Source organism: Acanthochromis polyacanthus, chromosome 12 (assembly GCF_021347895.1).
Source record: "Acanthochromis polyacanthus isolate Apoly-LR-REF ecotype Palm Island chromosome 12, KAUST_Apoly_ChrSc, whole genome shotgun sequence".
NCBI classification, from domain to species: domain Eukaryota; kingdom Metazoa; phylum Chordata; class Actinopteri; family Pomacentridae; genus Acanthochromis; species Acanthochromis polyacanthus.
In genome coordinates, this window is record NC_067124.1 from 6955395 (window position 1) to 6980400 (window position 25006).

Here is a 25006-nt window from a genome sequence, read left to right on the forward strand (position 1 = left end):
CCCCATACGTGTTAGCTTAGCAGCCGGCATAATAGCATCAGGTGAGGAGGAACCCTCCGAGGAAAGTGGTAAGGGAGGATAATCTCCGGAATTATGGTGCACAGTCTCATAGTGGTCAATATAGCCATGCATATTATCATGAAGTACAGGCTCACTTGCCTGTCCATGGTGTTCGCTGTTGTTAGCGAGGATGCGTTAGCCGCTATCAGCGTGGTAGCCGAGGCTAGGCTACGAGTAGCATCTGACGCCACTTGCTTCCTTTGACTTCCCATTGTTCTTTTGTGCCTTCCTCTTCCCATAGTCAAACGATCACATCACAGGGACACACAGTTCTCACCTCCATTTGCCAGTTTCAGCAGTTATGTTTGTTCACATTCTACAGGCCTGCAGACCCTTCGGAATGCAGCTTCAGGACGCCTACATCCCGCCGCTCGCCGTGAGCAGAGTCACTTGCTTTCTTTGTTCCTGGCTGCTCCAGAGGTCCAAATGATGTCACTTCCTCTCTGTGATGTCACTTAAAGCAACAGTCAGTTATTTATAGACAAAACTGGTGAGTGTGATGGGGTGGTAAGACAAACTGAGGGACGCACAGAAATAATCAAATTTTTACCAAAAATAATGTTTTTATTTTGAATAAATATATTTATGGAATCAGTGACACACTTATACTTATGGAAATAATAAAGGTTTGATAAAAATCTGAAATGTATTTGGTGATATTCTAGATGCAAATGTTATGCTGGTCAATGTGGACATGTGAAATGGCCATGTACTCATGAAAATGATTAAAAAATAGTATGTCATTCTCAAAAAATATAGTATTTACTCATATATCATGTTAGCAAGAACAATTTAATTAAAGCTTTAAGCTTTAGAAACACACTTTGGCACATTTTTTGTGCCTTATACACTCCATCAAACATTGTGGACCCAAATGGCACTCGTCTGGTAGAATGACTCCTATGCTATGGCTTCGAAAAAGATTAGGAAAGGGGAAAAGTTAGAGACATGTTGAAGACCTCTGCTTTTAAACCGTTGCTGCTGTAGCATCAAATACTGGGCTGTGCACCTGTGTCTGACATGTCATCATGTAGCACTATGGCAGTGTTCATGGGAAGTGTAGTAAGTCCTGCAAATGACCGAGAACAGTAGAGGTGCTTTGACCAACATGATAATTCATTCCCTTAAATATCACAAAAATATTAACACTATCACACTGGGTCAGGGACCTGTTGGCACTTGAAATGCATCTTATGTCAGCCTGTAGCATAATATGAAATTTGTGTTACCCTGTGTAGACAAAACTAAATCTAATATTTGAAAACTTTTTTCTTACCAGGTTGATGATCAAACATATGGCATTGACTGGGACGGACCTGTAGGTACAGTCGATCATTCAAATCCAGTCACTGTTTCCGAAGCTGACGCGCCACTTCAGGCAGCATTGAGGCCCAACTCCAGGAGACCATTAACCCTCTTCAGCCAAGTCCATGTTTTGGGTTGGACTTATATGTTAAGGCTACCCAAGAGGTGCAGGTTGTCATTGGACAGCCTTGGGTATAAGTGGGTTTTGTTCAGGATATAAGAATAAGAATCTGCGTTTTTGTTATTTACCCTTTTCAAAACCAGAATAAAGCAATTCTGTAACATTCAGTCATGGGTTATGCAATAATATATTTACTTAAAGATGCAGTTCTCTCCCACTGAAAATACATCTATTTTCTTCTCTTCCCTACTTCCTTCACTTTTAGTCTTCATTCCTCTTCTTTTCCCCCTCCTCATCCCCTCGCCAGTGCTGAGTGCATGTAGTTATAAATCCCCTTCTTGCTTGCTTATCTAAAGCAGGAAGGTTATTTTCATGCTATTGTCATTACCTGCCGCTCTTTCTAGACTATACTGGTCGGTAGTAGTCTATTTTGATCTGTACTGGTATACTGGACTACACTGTGCTATTCTGGTCTTTACTCGACTATACTGGTCGGTAGTAGTCTATTTTGATCTGTGCTGGTTGTTGGGTGACTATCAACAAAAAAGTAGTCGCCGAGAGGCTAAACAGGGGAAAAACTTTACCTGCCGGACGCGCTGGCTGATCATTAAAGGCACTTCTTCAGGTACTGCTTTTGCTCATTTATTGCTGCTAAAAAAAAACCCAATCAGAATATTCCCACAATTCCTAAAAACAGAGCCATAATGTCTTGAGATCATGCGGTCAGCAAAGTGCGACTTCCCCCTTTCAAACTCAGTTACATTCATTCACCGGGTGAACAGGTGATTTACAAACTCTGCTGATTTGCCACCACGTGACCCAACTCCCTGTGTGACCATGGCAACACACCTAAAAATATAGCAATTGGTGCCTACACTGGTATACTGGACTACACTGTGCTATACTGGTCTTTCCTAGACTATACTGGTAAAATGAAATATATTTCATTTTGGTTGATGGCTATGACTGGTATTTATATTGTAAGTGACAATTTTGTGGTATTTTCTAAGATTCACAAGCGTCATGGTACTTGTGTCCAAACTTATGGCCATGGCTGTATATATATATATATATATATATACAGTGCCTTTTGTTGTTCACACTGGCTTCCTCTGTAATTTTGGTCACAGGCCGCCACTGATAATCGGTTCTATTCCAGAGAAAGTAATGGATTTTAAAAAAAGGCATATCTATTACATATCCTACTGCTGGTGGCAAAGAAATGATACAGTGCCTTGTGAAAGTATTCGGCCCCCTTGAACTTTTCAACCTTTCGCCACATTTCAGGCTTCAAACATAAAGATATAAAATTTTTATTTTTTGTCAAGAATCAACAACAAGTGGGACACAATCGTGAAGTGGAACGAAATTTATTGGATATTTTAAACTTTTTTAACAAATAAAAACCTGAAAAGTGGGGCGTGCAATATTATTCGGCCCCCTTGCATTAATACTTTGTAGCGCCACCTTTTGCTGCAATTACAGCTGCAAGTCACTTGGGGTATGTCTATCAGTTTTGCACATCAAGAGACTGAAATTCTTGCCCATTCTTCCTTGCAAAACAGCTCGAGCTCAGTGAGGTTGGATGGAGAGCGTTTGTGAACAGCAGTCTTCAGCTCTGCCCACAGATTCTCGATTGGATTCAGGTCTGGACTTTGACTTGGCCATTCTAACACCTGGATACGTTTATTTGTGAACCATTCCATTGTAGATTTGGCTTTATGTTTTGGATCATTGTCCTGTTGGAAGATAAATCTCCGTCCCAGTCTCAGGTCTTTTGCAGACTCCAACAGGTTTTCTTCCAGAATGCTCCTGTATTTGGCTCCATTCATCTTCCCATCAATTTTAACCATCTTCCCTGTCCCTGCTGAAGAAAAGCAGGCCCAAACCATGAGGCTGCCACCACCATGTTTGACAGTGGGGATGGTGTGTTCAGGGTGATGAGCTGTGTTGCTTTTACGCCAAACATATCGTTTTGCATTGTGGCCAAAAAGTTCGATTTTGGTTTCATCTGGCCAGAGCACCTTCTTCCACATGTTTGGTGTGTCTCCCAGGTGGCTTGTGGCAAACTTCAAACGAGACTTTTTATGGATATCTTTGAGAAATGGCTTTCTTCTTGCCACTCTTCCATAAAGGCCAGATTTGTGCAGTGCACGACTGATTGTTGTCCTATGGACAGACTCTCCCACCTCAGCTGTAGATCTCTGCAGTTCATCCAGAGTGATCATGGGCCTCTTGGCTGCATCTCTGATCAGTCTTCTCCTTGTTCCAGGTGAAAGTTTAGAGGGACGGCCGGGTCTTGGTAGATTTGCAGTGGTCTGATACTCCTTCCATTTCAATATGATTGCTTGCACAGTGCTCCTTGAGATGTTTAAAGCTTGGGAAATCTTTTTGTATCCAAATCCGGCTTTAAACTTCTCCACAACAGTATCTCGGACCTGCCTGGTGTGTTCCTTGGTCTTCATGATGCTCTCTGCACTTTAAACAGAACCCTGAGACTATCACAGAGCAGGTGCATTTATACGGAGACTTGATTACACACAGGTGGATTCTGTTTATCATCATCAGTCATTTAGGACAACATTGGATCATTCAGAGATCCTCACTGAACTTCTGGAGTGAGTTTTCTGCACTGAAAGTAAAGGGGCCGAATAATATTGCACACCCCACTTTTCAGTTTTTTATTTGTTAAAAAAGTATAAAATATCCAGTAAGTTTCATTCCACTTCACGATTGTGTCCCACTTGTTGTTGATTCTTGACAAAAAATTAAAATTTTATATCTTTATGTTTGAAGCCTGAAATGTGGCGAAAGGTTGAAAAGTTCAAGGGGGCCGAATACTTTCAGACAGATAGATAGATAGATACTTTATTAATCTACAAAGAGAAATTCACAAGGCACTGTATATATATACATATATGTAAGAATTTTCCAAAGACCTCTGGAATTCCAGAGATGAAACTCAGATGAGCCAGAACTCTTTTCTCTACAGGAAGATTGGGACAGTGTATTTCTATGTGTTTTATTCACAGGAGAAGGACATACAGATCTTTCACTTGATGATGGAGCTCCTGTAATCATCTCCTGCACCTGGAAGAACCTGTTCTTTTTGAAGACGACTGTCACTTTATGCTTAAATGTTTTGTTGGACAAAAACCTTATTTTTGCTCTAACCAAATTCCCCCTCCCCTCTCAGGAATGCACTCTCAGAGACATCGCTGCCTGGCTCCAAAGTCATAAAATTTATGACCCTGCTGCAGAAGGCTGGAACAGAGAGAGACACTCTCTTTAACTGAAGGAACTGAACATCTTCAAGGTCATATTTCTGAGATTTATTTTGTTCTTTCCTGATTACCAAAGTTATAGTGAGATTATGTTGTACATCATATCCAAAAATGACATTTATATCTTTTACAGAAGTCCAGATATCAAAATGCCTGGTTAATTGATCTCTCTCACAGGATTTTGGACTGAATTCCGTTATTAATCTCTGAATTTCCTCTCTATTTAGGTTGAATGATGACCATTGTATTTACTTATCACCAAATGTCTGACTTGTGAACATATTCTCACTGTGATATATATTTTAAGGTCATAAACATGTAGTTATGAATGAAATAATTCACATAATATGAACATATGTATTAATCTACACATATTTCTCTTTCACACAACTGAATTATGGTGAAGGAATAGACAGATCGTGTTTTGCACATTTGAGACTATATTTTTAACAGATTCCTGATCATTCCCTTTTCTCTGCCCCTCTCCTCTGGAGAACAAAGAGAGTCGTATTACTACCCAGAGGTTCGCGCCGAAAGGTTCTTCTCTCCGCCCAGGTCCGTCCTCCGAGGCTTCTGACCCTTAAATTCAGCTGCTGCCCCCACCTCTGCTCTTAGTCTCTCTTCTATTCCTCATCTGGCCCTGAGAGGCCAACCCAAGTCTCTCTCATTTTCTCTATCTAAAGCGCGCTTTTCTTTCTTTTTAAGTTATCTTCCTTTCAAAGTGTTAACTATTTATTTCTTCAATTTTGGAACATTAGTCTAGACATTTTGCTCACGTTAAGCCGAATTTTATTCGTTTAATCTGGAGAACCGATTCAGAACTAGCATTTTCTTTTTATCAAGTGACTCTGGATCAACCCACTCCTTCAGCTGACCACACCGGAAATCTGCTGGCCCAGACTTCCATGCCGGAACCAATCACTGAGGCAGGACATCAATGCTTTACCATAACGACGATACTACACTCCGGAACCAACAAAGTCCAGAGGCGTGGTAAACGTTACATTCCCACACAGTCCCAGCCAGGAGTCAACTCCGACAGATGGTTCCATTGCCGTAAGATCAGCTGAAATGCTCTGATTCGATCCTCTGGATTGATTACTCATCACTTGGTCAATTAATTTGTTTAATCAGCTTATTCTTTTACAATCATTTTAATCCAAATTACTGGTTACCTCGTCAGGTGAGATGTGGCTTCCTCACCATATTTCCGTCTCTCTCTCACACACATTTCCACATCTCTCACACACGCACACACCACACACACACTCCCACATTCCACACATGCACGCGCACACACACATGTAGTTCTGCACGCACGCACACACACACACACACACACACACACACACACACACACTATATCTACATTGTATATAGTTCACTTGTCATTATTTTCATAGAATAGTTCATAGATACTTCATTTGAATACTTCTTTATCTGCTGTGTGAGCTATTATGTCTTCCTCTAATCAAATTGTGTAAGTAATTTGCTGCTTGAAACGCTGTTTTGTTTTTATATCACGTCGGATAGATAACATTCATGGACACACTAGTGTTTTATTAATCTGTTTGCCGTGAGCGCTGTTTGATCCGTGACGTCAGCTGAAGCTGCAGTCAGTTGTGTGTGTTGCTAACTAGCTAGCCTTTGTGCTTGATGAGTTGTTTCGAAACGTTTTTTCCATCATGATACCATTTATTGTCGACTAAAATAAGGCCTGAAATTCATGAACAGTGCTATGCCTTACTGATGAAGCGTCCGGAACGCATAGAATGTTCAAAAGCCTCCCAGTTAGCATTCGGAGTAGCTAACTGAACTTGCTAACTCTGCTTCGGCAGCTTGAGGTGTTTTAGCATTTGTGTGTCTCATGCCGAACACACATTCATTGTTTGGTTAAATATAACCTTAGTTTGCTTGCTAAGGTCCACAGCGACCTAATTTTATTTGATAAGGCACAATTAGCTGCCGAGCTAACTAGCATTAGCAGCTAAAGCTAACTAGTAGTAGCCGTGTAGACCTAAGCCTGCCACATTAACAACAAGGCAAGTGGCACCATCTTGTGGCTTTTTCGAAGTATTACACTTAAAACAAAATTTCTCTGCAAACATGTATGCATGTAATTCCAGTCTTTGAAACGAATTTTGATCAAAAGCACGACGAACTTTTGAATGTAAAACTGAACTATTGTGGTTAACACCTATTATTAAACGTTTAATGCATTTATTCAATTGATTTTAACCCACTATTGAATTTTTTTAATTCACTTTTTGATTTTCATTTCAGATTCTGAACCTTAGCAATTTTCACAAATTCTGACTCATCACTTAAACACAAGTTAAAAGAGTTGTTTTTTTGCATCAACTAATCAGTTGAGCACATTTTAAGTAAACATTTGAAGTGCATAATCAAGTTTGCAATTTAATGTTTATTTTGAAACTTTCACAGTTAAATGGTTTTACACAACTGAATGCCTTTAACCAACCAATGCTGAATTCGTTCTCCTTTACCGAAGGTAACTGAGCTGCTAAACTTGAACACTGAAATGTACATAAATCCAGGCTGTTGACTAAATTATTTAAACTCTTCTTTTTGAGAACAACTAACTGCATTTGAATAATCTCACTTGTGGTTATGGTTGTTCCGGTTTTATCCAAAAAACAGAATTTTTCCAGCCCACCTTGTGCTAAATTTGTTTTGTTGTAATTTGTTTGTAACATTTGTTCATTTGCTCTCATTAACAGACATGGCCCCAGATGCATCTGACCTCAGCGACCCCCTGATGAGCTTAGATGATGCTTTAAGTGGCTTGACTGAAGACCTGTACGCACACACACACTATATCTACATTGTATATAGTTCACTTGTCATTATTTTCATAGAATAGTTAATAAATACTTCATTTTAGACCAAATTACAGTTTTGAGTGTTTCTTTGTGTAGAATGTGGTCAATTTAACCAAGAATTCAAACCTTTTTGATATGAGATTGATCAAAATTTTTATGAATATTCATTTTTTTATTCATGTTAATTATTTCCCTAGGAATCTAGGGTGGTGCCCTAATTATTGATAACGAGAGCTATAAATCTAAATAATTTTAGATTACAGAGTGGCTTGATCAGTCATATCTCAGCCTCAACATTACCAAAACAAAAGGGATGTTTTTTTCCAAAACAAAGCAGTCTGTCAGCGCTGACATTTGAATTAGGACTGAAAAAATAGAAATTGTAAATGAGTTTAAATATCTAGGCTTAATGCTGGATTCTAATCTAAATTTTAAGTCGCATATCAAAAACTTTGCAAAAACCATAAAATATAATCTGTTAAACTTTCGGCACATGAGAGGCTGTCTATCTGTGGATGCTGCAAAGACATTTATGCATGCTCTGATTCTGTCCCACATTTCGTATTGTATCACATGTTGGGGACAAGCCGGGCAGGCAGTCATCAAACCACTGGAGTCTCTTTACAAACAGACTTTGAAAATCCTGGACAAAAATCAATGCAATACCACCATTGTGGGATTTTTGATAAGCATCGTCTACTGAGTTTTGAAAATTTTAAGTTATTTTCAAATATGTGTCTTGTCTTTAAAATTTTAAATGGTGTGGCCCCTCCTCCGCTGCAACAGTTCGTTCAGTATCGCTCGGCACAATCTATTAAATCCACAAGGATATTTTCCACCACTGACTGTGCAGTACCTTTCCGACGCACCACCTTTGGACAGTCAGCTTTTTCTGTAAAAGCTATGGCACAGTGGAATGCCCTGCCTGATGACATTAAGACCTGTAGTTCTATCAGCAGTTTTAAAAACCAACTGAAAAACCTGCTTAAGAGCAATCAGAACTGCAACCATTAATGTCTTTTTAATTGTCATTTATGTGTGTGTGTACATGTCGGCTTTTAAGAGTGTGTGTGTGTGTATAATGTTTTGATTCACTGTCATGTATTTTAGTCTAGCAATGTTCTTTTAATTGGCATTTTTGTGTGAGTGTCTGTGCTTTTAAGTGTGTGTGTGTGTGTGTGTGTGCGTGTGTGTGTGTGTGTGTGGAATATTTTGTTTCACTGGTCATGTACTTTTTTATAACGTAATGTTGTGATGTTTTTATTGTGACTTGCTGGGGGACTGCAGATGAAAATTAGCTTAACCCATTAAACTTCAGTGTACCGCCGACAGTACACTTACTAATTTGCATAGGAATTTAAAGAATGTCCGAAGGCTGCAAACGCGATTATACAAACACTATACGCCGATGGAAAGCTTAGATTCTCATGAATCCGCCGGTATAAACCACTTTCAGATGTGAAAACCACAGCGGGTAATATAAACACATTTGTCTGACAAACAACGAATATCCATCCATCCGTTCTCTATACACGGCTTCAACATACACAGCGCGACTCACATTTCCGGGTTCATTATTACACACAGATGAAAATATTCCACAAAAAATGGCCATAATCCAACCTTTTACATCCAGACGTCTCCAAAACGCGTCTTGAAGTTGGTATATAATAAATGAATAGGTCGTTTTCAAGGAAATGCACCTCGCGATGCGTGTCCAATATTCCCTGTATTTCTCGTCATATTTTTTATTTACAAATAGAATATTAGCGATTTTTTGTACTGAAAATGGCTGGAATTGACTGCAGCTTAAAGGGTGAAAGCTATCTCTGGTACAATGCATCAAATGGAAACATTTATGTTTAATATTGTACATGGTCCCTTCTTAAATAAACTCATAATAATAATTATTATTATTGATAACGAGAGCTATAAATCATAATGTAGTATCCCCTACATATACATATACAGTCGTGGTCAAAAGTTTACATACACTTGTAAAGAACAATGTCCTGGCTCTCTTGAGTTTCCAGTTATTTCTACAACTCTGATTTTTCTCTGATAGAGTGATTGGAACAGATACTTCTTTGTCACAAAAAACATTCATCAAGTTTGGTTCTTTTATGACTTTATTCTGGGTTAACAGAAAAAGTGACCAAATCTGCTGGGTCAAAAATATACATACGGCAATGCTAATATTTGGTTACACGTCCCTTGGCAATTTTCACTTTAATTAGATGCTTTTGGTAGCCATCCGCAAGCTTCTGGTTGTAATATTTGACCGCTCCTCTTGACAGAATCGGTGCAGTTCAGTTAAATTTGTTGGCTTTCTGACATGGACTTGTTTCTTCAGCCTTGTCCACATGTTTTCAATGGGGTTTAATGCAGGACTTGGTAAGGCCATTCTAAAACCTTAATTCCAGCCTGATTTAGCCATTCCATTACCACTTTGGATGTGTATTTGGGGTCGTTGTCCTGTTGGAACATCCAACTGTGGCCAAGACCCAACCTTCGGGCTGATCGTTTTAGGTTATCTTGAAGAATGTGAAGGTAATCCTCCTTCTTCATTATCCCATTTACTCTCTGTAAAGCACCAGTTCCATGGGCAGAAAAACAGCTCCACAGCATAATACTACCACCACTGTGCTTGACGGTAGGAATGGTGTTCTTGGGGTCAAAGGCCTCACCTTTTCTCCTCCAAACATATTGCTCGGCACTGTGGCCAAACAGCTCGATTTTTGTTTCGTCTGACCACAGAACTTTCCTCCAGAAGGTCTTATCTTTGTCCATGTGATCAGCAGCAAACTTCAGTTGAGCCTTAAGGTGTCACTTTTGGTGCAAGGACTTCTGTCACATGGACTGCACAGATTCAGATACTTTTTTACCAGCAGTCAAAAGACTTGATTTTCCACTGTTAAAAAAACGTGCACAAATGCAATGAGCAATGAAGGACATTTATTTCTTCAATTTAAAACCAACAACTCCAGATAAAAACAATCTCTTAAAAAATAGACTAAAATCCTACTAAAATCTATAAAAAAAGCAGTCCCGATGGGGCATCAGATGAATAAAACAGAGCACACTGGTCTTTTTGAGGCTATGCTTATCTTGGCCGGGGTAATAGTCCTCCAAAGGGAATATTCTCTGGGGAACAGGCGACGCAGGGCGATGAGTGACGAGCCGCACACTTCCTCCTTGGCCTCCGTACCTCCGAGTCCTCCTCCCGGCTGGTCCGACGTGATACAGCGCTGTGGAAGAGGGAGCGTCACTCAGTTTTCGGCACACCATAAAAACAACCAACCACACACACACTGCTGGGTAGGATGGTTCGCGTCCCTTCACTTATCTGGGAATCTGCGTTGTATCAATCCTCCTCGGCATCCGTCGCTCACTTCAGCCCTCCGTTCCTGCCTCCGTGCAGCCACGACCCGACTCAGTCCGCCTCCGTCCTCTCCCCTCGAACCAGCGCTGCTTACTGCATGTAGCGTGGAGTTTCTTTGGCTCGGTCCACTCTTGTGTCGCTCCACTTTGTTCCCCGTCTGTTCCCAGTTCTGCTCACGGCTGCCCTGTTACTCCTCTGCTTGGTTTCCCCCTTGTGCGCTCTGTTAGTCCCTCCGCTTGGTTTCCCCCTTGTGCGCTCTGTTAGTCCTCCCCTTGTTGCACATGTGTCCCTCTTTTCTTCATCAGCTCAGGTAGCTCTGTCCAATCAATCGCAGTCTCCGCTAAATCAGTGCCAGCTGTCTTCACTAATTACAACTCACAAAAAGAGAAAAAGATCACTCCACCCAGTAAATATGCACACTCAAAATAAACCCATGCAACTACAAAATAGAAACATAACAAAATAACCACCACAAACAAAACCATGCAACTATGAAATAAAAACTAAACAATTAAAATAACCACTGCAAACCATGCAACTAAAATACAAACTCCAACAAAAATACAACTGGTACTGTGACACTTCCTTCTTGCACGGCAGCCTCTCAGTCCATGGCAAGGCAAAACACACTTGACCATGGACCCTGACACCTGTGTTCCAGCAGCTTCTAATTCTTGGTAGATCTGCTTTTTGGTGGTTCTCGGTTGAGTCTTAACCCTCCTGACCAATTTTCTCTCAACAGCAGGTGATAGCTTGCATTTTCTTCCTGATTGTGGCAAAACAGTGCCATGCACTTTATACTTACAAACAATTGTTTGCACTGTTGCTCTTGGGACCTGCAGCTGCTTTGAAATGGCTCCAAGTGACTTTCCTGACTTGTTCAAGTCAATGATTTGCTTTTTCAGATCTGTGCTGAGCTCCTTTGACTTTCTCGTTGTAGCGTTTGTGGGCATTTGTATCCACTGAGCCCTATTTAAATGGCCTCAGAGAAGTAACCAGCTGTAGTCACTCATAATCACTCACAAGAAGTTAAGAGGCAATGCTATGAAGCTCATTTCACTGACACAACTTTTTAAGTCACCAAAATTGCTAATTCATGTTGCTGTATGTATATTTTTGACCCAGCAGATTTGGTCACTTTTTCTGTTAACCCATAATAAAGTCATAAAAGAACCAAACTTCATGATTTTTTTTTTTTGACAAAGAAGTATCTGTTCCAATCACTATCAGAGAAAAATCAGAGTTGTAGAAATAACTGGAAACTCAAGAGAGCCATGACATTATATTCTTTACCAGTGTATGTAAACTTTTGACCAAGACTGAATGTGTGTGTGTATGTATATATATATATATATATATATATATATATATATATATATATATATATATATATACATAATTTGAAATACATACTATGTAATAAATATCCCTGCTGTAACATAATAATAGTCCCACTTCTCAAGACATCAGTCAAGTCGGTAGCATTGTTAAAACAATAGCTGTCTATACTAGTCTTTACTGGTCTACCAGTACAGACCAGTATAGAACAGTGTTGTTCAGCGAACCAGTAGGAACTACTATGGACCAGTATAGACCAATACCGACCAGAAAAGAACAGCATAGTCAGTAATGACCAGTATAGAACAGTGTTATCCAGTACAGGCTACAAGTACAGGCTATTATAGACCAGTACCGCCTGGGAAAGATCAAATTCAGTCTTTAATTCTGTTTTTAAAAGTATGTACAAAACAACCAAGCCTACAGCCTTTGTATTGAATGAGAAGAAGGTGTAGAGCAACAGTTCACCTATATATTCTGAGAAAATGAGAGCATGATTTTGGCAAAACTGTATCTGTAATACACTGGAATGTGAGGAGGAAGAGGAATAAGTATGTAGGAGAATAATAGTAAGAAAAAAAAGTGTGCAGGCAGTCACCCTAATAAGAGTTTAATATAGTAACTTGATTGTAGAACATCTACAATCTAAATTTTGAATGAGAGTTACTGTATTGACAGTGTTAAGCCTATGCTAAGTCATCAATGAACAACTTACAAAGGATGTAATCAAACAAATATTTATTTAGACAGTGTCAACATGAATGCTGCTAGATGTTCTAGACAAACAAGACAAAGATATTCAAAGTTACAAAATAAAAAAAGCAAAATAGTGTCTGCTGGAAAAATGGCAATGAAAAATGCCCCTCACAGCTTGTGTTTCCTCTCATCAGATATCTGTGCAGTAGGTATGTGCTGAACTCAAACTGTCCTGTGAGGCTTATATTTGACCTCTTATACAGAGTTCAGTGAGGTGTAGAGGCATGTTTATCTTTGTCTGGGTATGTGTGGACAGTCCTAATTTAAAGAGGAATCCTCTAAGGCAGAGAGACATGACTGTCTCTTTGCTGGTGGTTGTTCCTCTCCCTGACTTTATTCCAGTGTTGCTTCTCTAAAGTCAAAAGAAAATAATAAAAAATAACTAAGGAATGTACAATAATGTTAGATGCCCATAGAGCTGACGACAAGTCTCTCCTGGTTTAGTGTAGTGCATTCAAAGTCCGCAAGGTTCTTCAGTCGTGTGGAGATGTGTGTGCTCACTGTGGCAGACATCTTCTGGACCATAATTTTGGTGACATCCTGTCCCTGGATAGCCTCTGTTCCTTTCTCTGGGTAGAAACCGATGAATCACCTGAAGCTAGAGTAGTCTATGTTCAGAGACTGAATGAAAAACTACATTTTGTAGTCTAAACGAGGTAGTTTTGAGTTTTTACAATTCTAAAAAGACTATAAACAATCACCTGATATATCAACCATGAAAATTAGATTACAGTAGATGTGGTACTCAGGTGGGCCATAGCAGGAGACTGGACGCAGAAGAGAGGAGGCTGGAGCACAACAGTTAGACAGTTGTGTCTTACTGCGTAGTTACTCTGATGAAGACACACACTGGTGTCGAAACATTTGTCTAACTGTTGTGCACCTTTATTAAGTTTACTTCTGCACCATTTTGTGTGCTCCAGCCTCCTCTCCTCTGCATCCAGTCTCCTGATGCGACCCACCTGAGTAACAAATCTCCTTTAGCCTATGTGTCCTGGGCTGTCAAGCACCATTTTAAAGTTTTGCACTGATAAGCAAGAGCACTACGGTGGCCCTGAAGTGCAAATCGCAACAACAAAACAGAAAATGCAAATGCAAATCGGACAACACAACGGCAAAACAGACAGCACAACAACATTGACCAAAACGGAAGTAGGTCTGCTCGGGCGAGAGAGATATCCATAGGACCTCAATGTGTAGCTATAGATTCTTCTGGCTAAAACCATGATCCCTGTCCCTGTGGATATCTCTCTCGCCCAAGCAGTTTTGCCATTGTGTTGTCTGATTTGCCGTTGTGTTTTCTGTTTTTTTGCTTTGATTTGCACTTCAGGGCTACCGTAGAGCACCTCTCCCTAATGAAAATTAGAAGCTTACCAGGCATTATCAGGCAAGGACTTGCACAAGCAGTGAGGATTGATTCAGTGTCAGCTGTGGAGGCACACAGCTGACACTAAGGAACAAAGACATCCATATTATAATTAAATATAATAATAAGGACCCCCTTGAAAATGGGATGGCACATCTCGTGGGACTCTCCTTTGAAAATAAAGTCACTTTTTTTAAAGGTGAAAAATAAACAAGAATCAAGAAACAATGAGAAAGAATAACCTGGAGATAAAATAAGTTGCTTTTTGAAATATCCTCATTCCACTGAGAATAAACAGCTATGGCATTCAATATATAGAAAAAGATTGTAAGCTTGCATGTGAGGAAGGAGCAGCCCTGTAAGCTTCTCTCTGAAGGGTGCCATGAGCAGCTCAACAATGAGAAGAGCCATCTCTGCATCTTCACTAGTGGAGAGGACATTATTGTAACCTGGCAAAAGCGTTACTTAATCTTTAGTTACCAGCAGCCTGACCAGAAACTTCGAAAGACAATTTTATTTTATTACAATTTTAAAAAAGCAAAAATAGTTGGCTTCATTGTAAAGACAAATTGATCTGAGATAAACTGGATTTTTACAACATTTCAGATGTCATCTCCCAGAAGAAAAAAGGTGCAACAGTGCTTGGGGTTCACTTAACTAATCTCATAACCCATCACAGTGGACTGGAGCAAATTACATGCTCCACTCCGATGGTAACTATCAACACAAATCACACAATAAATCATAACATGATCAGAAGAAAGGAAAATGCAAAAATAAATAAAATACATTAATTTTTATGATGCCACTCACCGTGCTACCAGGCACAATTGATAAACTGACTCCGACCTGAGACCTCAGTCCTGCAACCGGCATCCTATTGTGCAATCAAAAGAAATCACACGACATTAAAGGGGAACTTCGGTTTTTTTTCAACCTGGGGTCTGTTTTCATATGTCATTTCATACATGTGAGTGATGGAGAAATAAATTTTCAACATCGGTTTTGGCGGGAGCTATCGCGCGATTTCGGAACGACACTTGCTTTCTAGCGTCCTGAGATTTGGATACAGACCACAACAAAGAGCGATCGCCAAGTAATATGGAGGTTTTCGTTCACTTCTCATTGCTAGTATGTTGTGGGACACTCGTTGAGACTATCCGAGCCGGTCAGTGTGGGGAAAAAAAACGGTAGGGCGGACTTTGATGTGGGGGGGCAAGTTGCCCCATACTTTTCGCTAGCTGAGCTGCGAAGCTGCCTGCCTGGCTAAATACTGGAGCTATGTCGAAAATTAATTTCGACAGGCTTCGACAGTTCATACGACCGCATAGGTCGTATTCCGGTGCACGGTGCAAACGACCGATGCGGTCGTATGAATTGGAGGACAGGTTGATCAAAAATCATTCCACAGTATGACAGACAGTCAGAAAGTCAAACTGTGAAGAGAAAGACACGAGCAACTTTGAAAGTGTCTAGAAAACAGTACCCTGCAAGCCCTAAAAATATGAGACAGACTTCACTGTTAGCATGTCATAGTTCTCTCCTGCAAATATCCTAACCTGTACCCCAATCCCAACCTCACCCCCATCCCAAGCCCTAACCTTAATCCCACCCCCTCCCCTATACCCATTCCTGACCCTAATCCCACCCTATCCCTAATCTTAACCTTACCCCCACCCTAAGACCCTAACCCCAACCCTATTTCTTTCCCTAATCCTAACCTCACCCCCATCGTAAGCCCTAACCTTAACCCCACCCTTCCCCTATCACTTCCTAACCCCAATCCCAGAACCCTAACCCCAACCCCAGAACCCTACAACCATCTGTCATAGAAAGGTAAGAGTCCTTCACCAAGATGTTTTCATCGCACTTTCACGGTTTTGGAGCTGCACACAGGATTAGAACTGGGAATGGTATTAGGCCTACTCATACAAATACATCACAGTCACATTCGCCTAGTTATAGGAGACAGTGTACCAGAGCTTGGCGACAGCATACAATAACACCACGTTATCACACTTCAGTGTTACAAAATCACATACATACACTAACATTTCAAAATCAGACACAAACATCAGTACCAAATCAACCACTAGATCCAGTAACTAGGCGATACAGTAAACAGTACTTTAAAATCATTCAGGCTACACATCATAGACAAATTATAGATAAAGCACTCACTACAGGTACCTTTCCATCAGGTATGTTACGACAGGTCACCCAGCTAACGGACTTCTTTAAACCTTCCACACCCACATCAGAAACACGGAACCGTATCCAGGAAAACACAACTCAATGGATGAAGAATATCATAAAGATTCTACAGCAGCATTACACAGAGACAATAACTGCAATAGAAAAAGCACCACTCAATTCACTGGCATTACAAGTAGCTATAGGCTGGGCCCAGAAACGTTATAATACCAAACTGAGACCAGAAACTCTTGAGGAGGTACAACAGATATTACAGGACAATCAGTTGACCACTAGCAATTTAGGAGAAGGATGTGCAACCGGGAGAGCAGAGGACCCCCTACCCACAATCCCGGAAGAGATGGAGGCTGCATTCCCGGGACCAGGGGCACCCAACAAATTGGCTGAACTATTTAATCAACAGGGGCCTGGACCCAATGTAATTCCAATAGAACATAGACAAATTGAAACTGATAAAAAATATAAAGGTTCATCTGGGGAACCAGAAGCTGTACAACCTTCTTTTACGCATACATCTAGAAACCTTAAACATTTACAGTTGAAACCGGGTTGCACACCCCCCAGGAAGGGACCTATTAAACCAAGAGTAAATGTTGAACAATCAGTGGAGGCGCAGCACGTGGTAGTGGTACGGATGAGTACAGACAAACCGGTGTTAACTTCTCCTGAAGCACAGATTGTTGTTGGTCCAGCAACTTCAACTCCACAACCACAGCGTATCAGACGAGTAACCTGGGGCCCGGCGTTGGTGCAGGATGACCCTCAGGATTCTTCAACTATCTCACCAATTCAGGTTTTAGCTCCGGTGGGCAACACAGACAGCACTCAAACAGACTGTATTGAACCACAGACATCTACCTCAGGTAGGAGTATTCAGGTTCAAGCTATGTTACATCAACCTCCAGTAACGAAAAAACCTTTAGCACAGGAACAGTATCCCACTATACAGAACCCTCGTTCCAATACCTCAGTATTTCTTTCTGACACCATTTCATCTTCTCCTTTACAGGCTGTTACTGCTGGCGTCCATGATGGCCCGGTCGGAGGACCGGCCTCACAGACCCTGGAACAAACTCTACAAAAGAGGAAGTTGGCATCCGTGATGAGAGGGTCAAATATGGTTAGTAATAACCACTTTCAAACCCAATCTGAGCCCTCCCCTAACCGGGCAGTTGGGGCTGGTCCTCCTGACCGCGTGGCATCAGACGCCGGCACTGTTTTACATGTACCTTGCTCTTTAATATTACAGAAGGGTTCTTCCTCTTCCTATTTGCCTGAGTCTACTTCTCTTCTTTCTCCGTCACTACCAGAACAATCATCATTCTTAGCTTTGAGCCAGGGTCAATCGCATATTCAACAGGAATGCCCTTTACATCAGGGGAGTGGGGATAGGCCTCCGGAGCAGGTGGGGTCAGATATTAGGGCCTTTTTAGTTAAATCACAATTTGAGGCTCCTTCTTCCTTGAGCCTACAAGGAGCCTCCTCTTCTTCTTCAGATTTGCCAGAATCAACTTCAATTCTTTCTCCTACACGTTCAGAACCTTCATCGGTTCATTCTTCTTTCTCGAATAAGGATGTTCTAACACAACAAGACCCAATTAGTCCCACTCTTGTTGGGCCTTCCTCTGTAACTAATGATAAACCTCAGATTCATAATTCACTAAATTTATTGATGGACAGTCCATCAATTACAACTAATTCAGCTTCTGTTAATGCTGCTGTGGGAGTAGCCCCGATAACTCAAATACAACAACTGTTTAGACCAACATGTTACCCAAGAACAAACCGTAAATTGCAGAATTGGCACTTTAGACCTAGGAAACCAATATTGGTTCTCGGTGATTCAAATATAGGCAGAATATCATCATATCGTTATCCTAATTTGCAATTGGACAGTTATCCGGGGGCCACAGTGTACCACTTTTTTGAGCTTTGCAAGAAGAGTTTAATCTATCCAACCACTAAGATAGTTATCTTTTCAGTGGGCATTAACAATAAGGATCAGGATCCTAGACAAACAACAATTAAACAACTCAAATCATTACTCCGGCAGGCAGGGCACACTTTTCCGAACGCGGATATTTATTTTGCGACTATCAACTATTCTGTCCATCTGACTGCGATACAACAAGCCAATCTTAAACTTATCAATGAGACCATAGCCGCCCATTTTCCAACCCTTACGGCAATACCTTCACAGATGTTTGAAACAAGGTCGGATAATATACATTGGACGCCTGTAACGGCTCCGAAAATTTTGGACCACTGGTGTCAGCAATTAAATTTACACTAAAAACTATGACCATCCAGTCATTGGACAGATACACACAACATTCAGGGGGGTTGCGGACCTGGGCTGGAATTCTACTTCTAGTATTCTTAATCTGGCTACTCTTTTTTCTCCCACTATTTACCAGCAGCAGCTTTTGGAGAGGGGTCTCACGGTCATTCCTAAACCTTCTAGGTTGGATAAAGAGGAACTCCATAGAGATTTGCATGGCTTGCATCGACGCATTGCCCTTATTGATCATTTTTATTCTAATCCACACAGGCGACAATTTAAATTATTTACACATCAATCTCATTGGGAACCAGATCCCTTTGGTTTAAATCAGTTGACTCAGGCCACTTTGACGAAAAATAGACGATCTCTATGACGTTTTAGGTTCCGATCCAATACAATGGATAATCTATCACCAAATGAAAGACAGGCATTGACCCAGTTGGTAAAGAATCCAAACATTGTAATAAAACCAGCCGACAAAGGCTCTAAAATTGTTATTTTTGACCGACAACAATATCTTTTAGAAGCTCAACGACAGCTGAGCAATGATAGATATTATCAACGGCTAGATCACTCCATCCAGACTCAAACTCAGATCAAACTCCGGTCAATTGTCCAGACGTTATATATGGACAAGTTTATTTCAGCCAAACAGCGAGACTTTCTATCAGGGCCAATTAATCCTCGACCCCGGTACTTTTATTTATTACCTAAAATACATAAGGATCGACAGTCCTGGACTGTACCCTATGAGGTCCCTCCAGGAAGACCCATAGTTTCTGACTGCGGCAGTGCTACCTATCATGTTTCTCAGTACATTGACTATTTTCTGGGACCCCTCTCCACCCAACATCCTAGTTATTTAAAAGATACTTACCATTTTCTGGATATTATTAGGCCCATGGCTGTCCCCAGCCATGCTTATTTATTCACAATAGATATAGATAGCCTCTATACCAATATTAGCACCCCCCTTGGTTTACAAACTTTACAGTCTATTTTCAGGAAGAATGTGGACTCTACAAGACCGGACCAACATCTTTTACAGCTCATTGAACTTTGTTTGAATAATAATGACTTTTTGTTCAATAACCAATATTATCTCCAGGTCCACGGGACAGCCATGGGCCAACGGTTTGCACCTTCATACGCAAATCTGTACATGAGTGAGTGGGAGCGAGAGGCTTTAGCCAGATGCCCCTTGAAACCATCTATTTATCTTAGGTTTCTTGATGACATATTTGGCATCTGGCCTTATGAAATTTCAGAGTTTTCAGCCTTCATGGATATCCTCAATAATCATCATCCCTCGATCAAGGTAAAATACACTATTGATCCGCAACAGATCAATTTTTTGGATGTAACGGTTTCCTTTAAATTCATTGATAATACTACTAAGGGTTTACAGACTCAAGTCTATTTTAAACCTACAGATATTCATGCGCTACTGCACAAGAAGAGTTATCATCCCAAACATACATTTCAGGGAATTGTTAAATCACAACTGATCCGGTTTTTTCGCATCTGTTCTAATATTGAGGATTTTCATGAAGCCACCTCAACTCTATTTCATAGCTTAAGGTCTAGGGGTTATTCTAAACGTTCGCTTCGGTACATAAAAGGGACCGTGCTGGCCCAACTCGCTCCCACTCGCTCATCGACTCTTGATTCTCCTGATCCGGTCTGGGCCCGCAGCCTCCCTTACACATCTACACATACAGATATTTCACAAGGATCGCGGTTTGGGCCTCAGCAATTGATACCCTTTATTACTACCTATTCACACCAGACTAGTGGTTTACACCAACAAATTAAATGTAATTTTGCCCCACTTCATTCTGAACACCCCGCTTTCTTCACCTACAGAATCATATCAGCTTATAGGAAAAACAAGAGTTTGAAGGATATCTTGGTGAGGTCCAAATTTTCAGATCATAAGCCGGTTTCCCCAGTGCAATACCAACGGCACTTTAGACATAGGAAATTCATTTTTAATCCATATACTTGCAAGGAAGCTCCAATTTTTGGCTTTTTACCTTTTACAACCTCCAATGTCATTTATATTATCACATGTACTTTGTGCCAAAAACATTACATAGGGGAAACAAAACACTCGATTCAGATTCGGTTGTCACAACATCTCTACAACATCAGGGAGGGACGTCTCCGCACCCCCCTGGTGACACATTTTCAACTTCATTCATTTACAAATCTTATTGTCTCAGGACTCGAACATAATGACTATTGGTCCTCTGCACAGAGGAAGAGAGTGGAGAGACTTTGGATTTACAAACTGGGGACTACCACGCCGGGGGGCCTTAACGACCTTTAGAATAATCTGGTCTGGCCACCCGGCCTGATGCCCCTTGCCTTTTATTATGCTCCCCATGGCTCCCCCCCCCCCCCCCCCCTTTTAATTCTCTCTCTTACCATCTTAGTTGAGATAATATATAGTCTGATCCTTATTATTATCCTAACCTTAATTTCAATAACCCTTGCTTCATTTTGGGTATATCAAATTAATTGTACTTTTCTAACAGAACTTAGTTTCTTTTTCTCTGCTGCTTTAGTGGAAAAATAAATTGAATTTAACCCGTTTTCTTATTACAGTCCTAAACTTAACCCTTTCCGAACCATAAGGTCATTAACCCTAGTTTTAGTTTGTGCATATCAAAAAAATATTTATTTTTTTTAAAGTCCTAATGAACTACTACAAACCCTAGGAGTTAGTATACCATACGTATAGCTCATCGGAGTATACTGCGGGCTGGGAAACAGAACGTTTGTGGTTCGAAACTGGAGTACATGGGTCGTTGTCAGTTCATCTGTAAAATGTCCTGGGGACCCCATTGGGTTTATGTTAGGAATTTCATGTTGAAGAAAAAAAGCTTTTTCTGCGTGTAATTTTTTTTTTTTTTTTTTTTTTTTAGTTTACATTTTCCGTCTATTTTAGATTTTTACCACCATGAGTATAAAGAGCCTCCATTATGGCCTTTCAGCCAAAATATGAATATTCTCCATTTACACTTTGGATTAATAGGCCAGTGCCCTTGACTGGTAATTCCAAACCCTAACCCAACCCTATTCCTTTCCCTAATCCTAACCTCACCCCCATCCTAAGCCCTAACCTTAACCCCACCCTTCCCCTATCACTTTCTAACCCCAACCCCAGAACCCTAACCCCACCCTTGAACTATGACCCTAACAGTGATGTAACTAATTGGATACCAAACAAAATTATAAAATACGATCATACACCAATTGGGACAAAAATTACAAAATACTAACAAATACTTACCTTAAAAACACTAAAATTTATAAATACTTACCTTAAAAACACTAAAATTACAGTTTAAAATTATGAATATACTTACCTTACCTTAAAAACATATACTTACCTTAAAAACATAAATATACTTACCTTAAAAACATAAATATACTTACTTTACAGTTTAAAATCATATAAGATACTTACCTTTTACTTAAAAATCCTAAAATACTTACCTTAAAAATTTAAATACTTATCTTAAGTTAAAACCTATAAATTTATATTAAAAACACTTTAAACCATTAAAAACATATAATATTACATATATTTACCTTTAAAACCTATTACTTACCATTGAAATCCATATAGGAGCCTTTTTTCATTTATCGGTTATTTTATTTTCGTTCCTCTTTTTATTATTCATTCGCCTTTTTAATTTCTCGAGGGGTGTGGCCTCCTAGGCTATATAAACAGCAGCACCGAGCAGAGCTCTCATTCTTGCTCTAGCTCCTGAAGAGTGCAGACCTCCCAAGCCACTTACGTTGAGCTCCAGTGCCCTACAGCTTGATAAAGACCCTGATTGGGTCGAAACGTCGCGACAGGGCACCTTTTGAACAGCTACAACTGTCTTTTTAAAGACAAATTGTCTTTATTTACAAACATTTATTTTCTTTTTATTTACTTTTAATTTTATTTTGACTTTTCATTTAAAAATTATAGACATTCACTCCAAAATGGAGGAACAATGGACTCTTGTCCAACATGGGAGGGGACGGCGTCCCCAACCACAATTCAACCATTACCCCCAAACCCAAAGGGGAAATTTTTGGGTTGATGACCAGGCTAGGGGAGTTAGTAGGAAGGCCCATGCATTCTTAACCCAGACCGAAACAGTGCCTAACCCTAAAGAAACATTTTTGCACTTTTACTTTTTTCAGTAACACCAACATGGCCAAGAAAACACTGTTTCCCCTCATGGGGACCCAAATGAGGTCCCCACAAATGACTTTTATTTTGGTTTTCCTATGGTTGTGAGGGCATTAGGTCCCCACAACCCCTATAATTACCCACCTACCCACACACACACACACACACACACCACTGACAGTTGGGAGACATGGCATGACACTGACGATGGTGGAAAACGCCTCCATTGGGGCTGTCCAAACTGGGAGGAGCTGCAAACCATGCCCACCAGGGGTCAGAACCCGGATCCCCGACCCTGACAGACAGGGGGATCCCCAAACCGAGGTGGGGAGCCCCCCAACCAGCCGGACTGAAGGGACCCATGGATAGCACCCTCAGCAGCAGACTGGACACAGCTGAGTGTGGAGGACCCCCCCTGAGGAAACACTGGAGTTAAAAAGTTAAAATTTTTAATCTATAGGATTGAATAAAAGGCCTGTAAGATAAGTAAAAAAGTGAAAAGTTAAGAGTAAAAATACATAAGATATGAATGATAAGAAATGAGAATGATTTAAAAGATCAGTTAAAAGCCTGATTAAAAGGGTGAATCTTTAACCTTCTTTTAAAACCATCGACAGTCTCTGCAGTCCTGAGGTTGTCCGGCTGGCTGTTCCAGAGGCGGGGGCCGCCTCGCCGTGGGATTTGGTTCTGGCTTGTGGTATGGATAAGAGGCCGGTGCCAGATGACCTCAGGATCCGCGAGGGTCAAAATTTTAAAAGAAGATCAGATAAAAAAGAAGGCACAAGGTTGTTAAGACTTTTAAAAACGAGTAAGAGAACCTTAAAATCAATCCTGAAGTGGACAGGGAGCCAATGCAGCGACTTTAAAACTGGTGTAATGTGTTCTCACCCTCTAGTCCTTGTCAGCACGTGTGCAGCTGAGTTTTGTAATAACTGGAGATTTAAAATACTCTTTTTGGGAAGACCAGAGAGCAGGGTATTAAAATAGTCTAAACAATAAGAGATAAAAGCATGCATTAGCACCTGGGTGCTGGCCTGGGAGAGAAACAGCTGGACTCTGGCTATGTTCTTCAGATGGTAAAAACCTATTTTTGTTAATTTTGTTAACCAAAGTTTTTTTTTAAATTACATGCTTTTATACATATTATTCTGCAGCTCAAAAATGGATAACCAAAAGCACATGATAAACACAATCAAATATATGATTTAGCAACACTACAGCTGATGGCATCATCTAAACGAACATAAAGACATTTAAAGACAATTTAGAGAGCAGCAAGGGGTCATGAAACCTGTTAAAATATACATTCCAGACATAAGTACAATTATGTTTCCACTTGTAATTCAAACAAAAACATCTCCCTTCGCCTGTTAAATACATCAATCAAATTAAATAAGGTAAGGAATAACAGGAGCCCATAAGTTCATAAAAGACCCTAACATCAAATCTAGTTTTGCTACTGTTTTTTCCATTAAATACACTCTCTTTAATCTCTCTATCCATTGGTGGAGGGTGGGAGGTAGTGGGCAGAGCCAAGACACAGTTACAGTGCCTTGTGAAAGTATTCGGCCCCCTTGAACCTTTCAACCTTTCGCCACATTTCAGGCTTCAAACATAAAGATATAAAATTTTAATTTTTTGTCAAGAATCAACAACAATTGGGGCACAATCGTAAAGTGGAATGAAATTTATTGGATATTTTATACTTTAACAAATAAAAAACTGAAAAGTGAGGCATGCAATGTTATTCGGCCCCTTTACTTTCAGTGCAGAAAACTCACTCCAGAAGTTCAGTGAGGATCTCTGAATGATCCAATGTTGTCCTAAATGACTGATGATGATAAATAGAATCCACCTG